Here is an 8751-nt window from a genome sequence, read left to right as displayed (position 1 = left end):
AATCGTGAGGGGGAGGAAGGGGATAAAAAGAGGTTCAGAAAGAAGAAGAAAAGAAAAAAAAAAAAGAAAGAAACAATTAAAAAAAGAGAACCAATAAAGAAAAAAATATAAAAAGGAAAAAAAAATATATATATATATTAGATAAACTAGTTAAAAAACGTTAAAAAAGAAAAGGGTAAAAGTTAAAAAAATTTAGCAGAAGAAGAAAAATAAATTGAAAAAAAAAAAGAAAAAAAATTAAATTAACTGCAAGGCTAAAGAATCATGGGGAGAAAGCCATGAGTTCCGTGCTTTGCTTTCTCCTCCTTTGGAATTACGCTGCTCTCCTTGGTATTGAAACTGTACTCCTTGGTAGGTGAACTTGGTCCTGGCTGGGCTTGTTGTTGATCTTCTGGGGGAGGGGCCTGTTGTAGTGATTCTCTAGTGTCTTTGCCCCAGGCGGAGTTGCTGTTGCCCTTACCAGGGGCCGGGCTGAGTAATCCGCTCGGGTTTGCTTTCGGGACCTTTTGTTCCCTGAGCGCTTTCTGTAGAGTTCCGGAGGGCGGGAATGAAGATGGCGGCCTCCTGGTCTCCGGCCCGGAGGAGCTGAGAGCCCGGGGCCCCACTCCTCAGTGCGCCCTCAGAGACCAGCGCCGATTTACTCTCGTCACCCTGCCTCCGGCCGCGCTCCGAGCTGACCGAGCCTGCGACCGGTTCAAGGTAACCCCGAGCTTAGAGCTCACTCCTCGGCTCGGTCTCTGTAGCCGGCTTCCCTGTTCTAATACCTGTAAGCTCTGCGACACTCAGACACCCCCGATCCTTCTGTGACCCTGCGGGACCTGAGGTCACGCTGACGCCGTGTGGGCTTCACCCCGGTTAAGCCTCTGGAGCGATGTCCCTCAGCGGAACAGACTTTTAAAAGTCCCGATTTTGTGCTCCGTTGCTCCGCCGCTTGCCGGGAGCCGGCCCCTCCCCCCGCGGTCTATCTTCCCGTCGCTTTGGATTCACTTCTCCGCCCGTCCTACCTTTCAGAAAGTGGTTGATTTTCTGTTTCTAGAGTTGCTGTTCTTCTTCTCTTCGATCTCCCGTTGGATTTGTAGGTGTTTGCAATCTTTAGATAAGCTATCTAGCTGATCTCCCGCTACCTGAAGTAGTCTCAGCCTGCTACTTCTCCGCCATCTTGACTCCTCCTTAAATGTAGTTTTAAAAGCAAACACTAAACTAGAAAGAGCACCACAGCAGTTAACACAAAGGATGAAACTTTAAGAGAAATAGAAAGGAAAAGACAATTTTTAAAATAAGAAGAAATAAAAAGATTTTACCTATAATACCTAAAAATCAAATGCTATACATATACTATACCTAAAAATGAAATGCATTATAATAATAACACGAAAGAGAGAAGGGGATAAATGGAGTTAGGTTTTCTAAGGTCCTAGCACTGTTTGGAAGGTGGCAAGAACATTCAATTATATTGGATTCTAATAATTTAAACATGCCTGTTATAATCTCTAGAAATCAGTAAAAACCAGTAAGTGAATATATAAATAACAGGAGAAAAATAAATGTCTGCTTAATTCAAAATAAAGAAAAAACTATAGAAAAGTGACATAAAATAGGTGAAAAAAGAAAATGCATAGCGAAGTGACAGATAGAAACCCACATATTAATTATAAGTGGTCTAAATATTCTATTTAATAGACTGGATTTTTTTAAAAAGCAAATCCCAAATATAATTTAGTTACAAAAGACACACCTTAAAGTGTAAAGAAAAGTAGACTTAAGTATTATTAGAGATTAAAGGAGATATTTCTTGAAGATAAAAAAAACATCAGTTAGGAAGATATAACAATTATTCTAAATTTGTAAGCATCTAATAGCATATCTTCAAAACGTATAAGTCAAAAATTGATAGTACTACAAGAAGAAATAACTAAGTTCACTCTCATAGTAGGATATTTTAATACATATCTCTCAGAACTGATAAAACAAGTCAAAAAATTAAAATAGATCATACCTGAACAGCATGATTAATAAGTTGCACTTAATTCACATATATAGAACACTATACAAAGCAGCAGAATACTCAAGGAACTTTGACAATAATTGAATATCTGCTCAGCCATAAAGCAAGTTTTATCAAATTTCAAAGTTTGAAATGAGAGAACATCATAGAATTTATTAACCACATTAAACTAGAAATCAAGTTTAAAAGGATGACTAGAAAATTTACTGAATGTTCTAAAATTAAGCAATATGCTTCTCAAAACAACCCGTGGATCGAAGAAATCACATCACAATTTAGGAATAATTTTAAATAGAATAATTAAAATATAATCTATTCAAACTTGAGTAATGCAGCTAAAACTATGTCTAGATGAAAATGTAGGACCTTAATGGTATGTATTAGAAATTAAGAATAGCTGAGAAACAATACTTTAAGTAACTATCTCAAGAAGTTAGGGAAAAAGTCCAGAAAACTAAACTCAAGAAGAGAAGAGAATATTGGCAAAATGAATGAACAAAAAGGATACATTAGTAAGATAGTAGATATAAAACCATACATATCAGTAATTATATTAAATCTAAATGTTCTAAATACTCTAATTAAAAGTTTAGGGGTGCCTGGGTGGCTCAGTGGGTTAAAGCCTCTACCTTCGGCTCATGATCCCAGGGTCCTGGGATAGAGCCCTGAGTTGGGCTCTCTGCTCAGCAGGGAGCCTGCTTCCCTTCCTCTCTCTCTGCCTGCCTCTCTGCCTACTTGTGATCTCTCTCTGTCAAATAAATAAATAAATAGATAAATAAATAAAAGTTTATCAAAACAATAAAAAGAAATAAGATAAGAATGAAGAGTCCTGAAATAGGAAACAAATGTATATTAATGAAAACAGCAAGGCTGAGAGTTGATTATTTAGAAAAACTAATACAGCTATTTGGCATATGACAAACTGATAAAGAAAAAAAAAAAAAAAACCCGACAGGGAGCAATTTACTAATATCAAGAATGAATTCTAGGGGCACCTGGGTGGCTCAGTCAGCTAATTGTCTGCCTTCTGCTCAGGTCATGATCTCAGGGTCTTGGGATTGAGTCTCTCATCAGGTCCCTGCTCTGGTGGAAGCCTTCTTCTCCCACTTTCCCTGCTTGTGTTCCCTCTCTTGCTGTGTCTCTGTCAAAAAACAAAACAAAAAACAAAAACAAAAAGTTCTATAAAGAGACAGCAGAAGAAATGGAGAAAACTAATTAAAAAATAAAATAAAATCAGAACTAAAGGTTGGGAGTTCCATAATGGAAAGGACTCCCCTGAATGCCCAGCCCCAGGGATGAAAAGAGATCTTCCCTGAGACATATTAGGGAGAATTCACTCTAATACAAAGTAGAATATGACAGTTCTAGACAAAGAGGAATGCCGGCATTTAGCAGCACTGACCACAGTGTGCCTAGCATTATTATAGATGTTGCTGGGTCCTAAAAATAGGTATGAAATGTAACTCTAGCCTTAGATAAGTTTCTCTGATAGAAGAGGTGCTCCCTGGAAGGAAACCAGGATAGACGGGCAATAATAATCAGGTAGGGAAGGGTGGTGAAAGGAAGAAGGGTTTTCATTGGGGAATTTTTTTGAGTTGCAGCAGAACTCCAGCTCTAAACAGAGCAAGAAGAAAGAGCAGTTCTGGCCCATGTAACTGGGAAGCCCAGGGGTGGTGCTGCCCTGAGCGCAAAATGAGGCAGGAGCTCAGATGATACCAGGACCTATCTCTCTTCCCATCTCTCAACTCAGCCTTCTTTGTGTGATGCTTCATTCTGAAGACGGTCTTTGGATATGGTGGGGAGGATAGCTAAGGGTCTCTTTAAACCTATTCTTATCTTGATGAGGTCCCCAAAATTCATTTTCATTTCCCTTGCCTTTGGAGACGTGTCTTGAAAGATGCCCTTCAATAGACCAATGGATAAAGAAGATATATATACAGAATGGAATATTACTCAGCCATCAGAAAAGATGAATACCCAGTTTTTGCATCAACATGGGTGGGACCGGAGGAGATTATGCTGAGTGAAATAAGTCAAGCAGAGGAAGTCAATTAGCATATGGTTTCACTTATTTGTGGAACATAAGGAATAGCATGGAGGATATCAGAAGGAAGGGAAAAATGAACTGGGGGGAATCAGAGGGGGAGACAAACCATGAAAGACTATGGACTCTGGGAAACAAACTGAGGGTTTTAGAGGGGAGGGAGTGGGAGGATGGGGGGATGGGTGAGCCAGGCGATGAGTATTAAGGAGGGTACATACTGCATGGGGCACTGGGTGTTATACGCAAACAATGAATCATGGAACGTGACATCAAAAACTAATGATGTACTGTATGGTGACTAACATAACATTATAATAATAAAAAAGCCTATTCTTTTTTTAAAAAAATATTTATTTATTTATTTGACAGAGATCACAAGTAGGCAGAGAGGCAGGCAGGGGCGGGGGAGAAGCAGGCTCCCTGCCGGGCTCGATCCCAGAACCCTGGGATCATGACCTGAGCTGAAGACAGAGGCTCCAACCCACTGAGCCACCCAGGAGCCCCCAAAAAGCCTATTCTTAACAGTGTGTGATTCAAGTAGAGATCTTCTGTGGCCCGGTGACCTGGCAGAACTCATGAAAGAATGTAATCAGCCCTGCTTCAGGCCACTAAGTTACTCTGCTGGGGGAGGGGCTAGTCTGATCGATCGTCATAAGTCACCTTTCCTCGATGAGATGTCATTGACAGCCCTGTTGGGACCACCTGGAGAGGGGAAGTTAGGTTCCACAGAGAAAAGGATGCTGCTGGGCAAACAAGATATATCTACGAGGGGAAGAAGCAGTGAGGCTGTAGACAATACATAAGGTAACAATGAAAGTGAAGACAATGTAAGAGAGAGGGTTTGGGGGATTTTTATTTTGTTTTGTTTTTGTTGTTTTCCTTTGTTTTGTTTTACTAACAAGTCCTTATGCTTCTACCAAAGCATCTTTTATTATTTCAGTGTAGCACCACTGGGGCTCTAACCTGTTCCCTCCTGCACAGTTTTAGAAATCTCACTCTCTCTTAGAGCTCTCCCTGATTGTAACTGTTCCAACCAGCAATGGATGAGAGCAGAAAGGATGAAGAGTTGCCATGTGGTGAGTTGATGTTGCGTAACTGAAAATAGTCTTTTTCAAGTTATGCTCCAAAAACATTTAATGGATGAGAAAAGCATTTATTAAGTACCCACTTGTGCCCAGGTTGGCCATAGGTACTAAAGATCCCAAAGCAATAAAAGGAACAATTCCTGTCTTTGAAGGTCTTGAAATTTAGTTGTGGGTTGCTATGGACTGAATATTTGTGTCCTCAAAATCATATGTTGAAACCCTAGTCCCCAATGTGACTGTATTTGGAGGCGAAGCCTTTGGGAGATAATTAAGTCATGATGGTGCAGCCCTAATGAATGGGATTCATTCATGAGTAAGAAGAGATATAAGAGAGGTTATCTCTGACTCTGAGATAGAGAAGAGGTTGTTTCTTCTCCATGTTGGAGAAGGAAGTGTCCAGGAGGAGGCCTCTCACCAGACCTGAGACACTGAATCGGCTGGCACCTTGATCTTGGACTTCCCAGCCTTCAGAACTGTGAGAAATATTTGTTGTTTAAGTCCATGGTAACTCATTAATGCAGCCCAAACTGACCAAGACAGGCATGAAAAACATATAAACAAAACCAGAGATCAATTCAAATCAATTCACAAACTATAGACAGGGTAGTGTGTTCCATAGCCTAACCAAGTAAAAGCTCTAGCCGGTAGAAGGATGGAGAAACAGTGTGCTTTGTGGTGAGCTGTTGCTTCTCACCAGTGCCCAGCTCTGAGGGATTTGGCTAAAGCTATGAAGTATTTGAATAAGTCCCTAGAATATTTAACTCTTATTGCAGGCATAACACACTCGCATATCCACAGTTCGCCTACATGTCTTGCTCCTTTCCATAAATTCTGTCCCCATTTGGAATGTCCACATTGGGAACCCATCAAAAGAAGAGACTTTCTCTGCCTAGTCTTCACTTATCAAGTCTCATGCATAGAGATTCAGATGGAGACTGCAGGCTGACTGCCTGGTTCCGATCCTGGCTTTACCACTGAGTAGCCATGTTGATCTGGGCAAGACATTAATTTCTCTGTATCTCCTACTGGGTATTTACCCCAAAGATGCAAATATAGTGATCTGAAGGGGCACCTGCACCCCAAAGTTTATAGCAGCAGTGTCCAACAATAGACAAATTGTGGAAAGAGCCCAGCTGTCCATCTACATATGAATTGATAAAGAAGAGTGGTATGTATGTATGTGTGTGTGTGTGTGTGTGTGTGTGTGTGTATTTTGGAATATTATGCAACTATCAAAAAAGTTGAAATCTTGCCATTGGCAGTGACATGGTTGGAACTAGAGGGTATTGTGCTAAGTGAAATAAGTCAGTCAGAGAAAGACTGTTATCATATGATCTCATTGATATGTGGAATTTAAGAAACAAAAAAGATCATAGAGGAAGAGAAGGAAAAATAAAACAAGACTAACCAGAGAGAGAGACAAACCGTAAGAGATTCTTAATCACAGGAAGCAAACCGAGAGTTGCTGGGGAGGGTGTGTGGTGGACGGATGGGGTAACTGGGTGATGGACATTAAGGAGGGCATGTGATGTGATGAACACTGGGTGTTACATAAGAATGATGAATTACTGACCTCTACCTCTGAAACCAATAATATATTATATGTTAATTGAATTAAAATAAAAATATGTTAAAAATAATTTACCTTGGAATGGGGATAATAATAGTATCTCTTCTTAGTACCGTTATATTATGTATGTTTATTGAATTAATGTAAGTGAAAACCCTTAGAACCACACCTAATAGCTGACGCTGTATGTTAGCTCATAGTATTATTTTCCCAGTTCTTCCAACAGCATGAGTCTCTCCTTCTTTTTGGATAACTGTATGTTTATTGAGTTCTGCCATGCCTTCCTTCATGATATCTCCATTTTTTCATTTAATAAACCTTTATTTACCATGTACCTTGTTCTAGACAAGCTGGGAGATTAAAAAAAAAAAAAAAAAAGGACCAGCCTGTGGGGCACTGTCTCTCCATTTCTGTCACTATAGTTATCAAATCTGGACTGCTCTAATCAGATCAGCTTCTCTAAAATCTGTCTTTAACAAAGCCATCCTACTAAAGCCTCTGTTTTGTTCTCTGATGGTTATTAGCTTGAGCTTGGCCCCTGGACCAAAATTTCTCCTCATGGATTCTACCTCTCTCCCTTTATTCCAGTGACAATTCTGGTCTAATCCAGTCTCCTGGTCATCAATTAACACACTATGACTCAGGTGCTTTGTTTTATTTTGTTTTGTTTTGTGCCTTTCTCCTCAGTTAGATTCTAAAATTCCTTAAGAGTAGGCAGTGCTACAATGGAAAGAACGTGGGCTTTGCCTTTAGACCTGGTGCTGATATTTTTATACAACATGGTGGTCAGGTAACTTGTCTGAGCACCAGTTTCCCCAGCTGTAAAGGAGAATTGTCTCACACAGTACAGGGCATGAAATAATGTCTGTTTCCTTCCTTCCTTTTGTGTCCTCTCCAGCACCCACTAGAATGCTGAAGGATCAGCAGGTATCTTAGCCAAACACACAAGAAGAGTCCAATCATGTAATGAGCATAATTCATTTCAAAGTTGCTTCCCTTAACTGCAGCTGCTCTTTGAGGGCATGGGAAATGAAGAAACCTTTTCTCTTTTGTTAGCATCCCAGCCTCTGCTTAGCATTTTCAAGATTTCCTCTACACATTAACAGGGCAAGAACTGGAGTCTGGATTTTTTTCAGCCATTCATCCTGTATTTTTATTTCTGACATCTCTGACACATCTCTCATGCAACCTGAACTTCAACACTAACTTCTGAAGCTTAGGTTTTGTTTGTTTTAAACCAGGACTCCATGCTGCTGTGCAAATAGCCTGGCAGGAGAGATCTGGTATGTAAGGGTCTAAATCCTCCAGCTAAAGAATAAGGAGTTGTCCAGCTTCCTCCAGACCTGCAGAGTGGACTTCTGGGGCCAGACTGATTTGACGCTGCCACTCTGTGGTTAGTTGGGTAACTACTGAGTGAAAGAATCAGCTTAGATTATTAATGGCCAAGACTTAGAAGATTCAAAGACTAAGTTCCAATGAACAGTCCCTAAAGAGTGCAGGAAATTTAATTCTGAGTTGTTTTAGTGTGGAGCCTAGAAAATTTATCTTGAAAATGTCGAGAGGGGTTTGCTATTGTTTGAGCAAGAAATAGCAGAAGAAATACCTTTCTGAGATGTATTTTCATGATCTGGAAAGACTAGATATGAGGCTAACAGGAGGAATCCTCTGAGTCATATCGTTGAGCATCATATTAAAAATATACACAGTGAGTTTCAGCATATATTGAAGTAAAAATATTTTTTGTAGCCTACTTCATGTAACAGCTTGGTAGAAAGTATTAGGGAATGGCAACATGGCTCATAAATGAACCTTAATGGGTCAGTTATCTTGTGTTAGCCTTCCTTGAATTTACTGAGAGTAAATGAGACCAAGTCTGACATGTTACTGTAGATATTATTCTATGAAAGTGGTTTTCCGATTTAACATAACCTAAATTCCGGGACCTACCATTCACAGTGGGAGAATATGTAAGCATTTTAGGGGGCGGTTTTGTTTTTTGTTGTTTTGGTTTTGGGGCTTTTTTTTTTTTTTTGTATTCAAAGATAAA

The sequence above is a fragment of the Enhydra lutris genome, unplaced genomic scaffold (genome assembly GCF_002288905.1).
Source record: "Enhydra lutris kenyoni isolate GAN:26980312 unplaced genomic scaffold, ASM228890v2 scaffoldscaffold58, whole genome shotgun sequence".
Classification (NCBI taxonomy): domain Eukaryota; kingdom Metazoa; phylum Chordata; class Mammalia; order Carnivora; family Mustelidae; genus Enhydra; species Enhydra lutris.
This window is presented reverse-complemented; position numbering follows the sequence as displayed.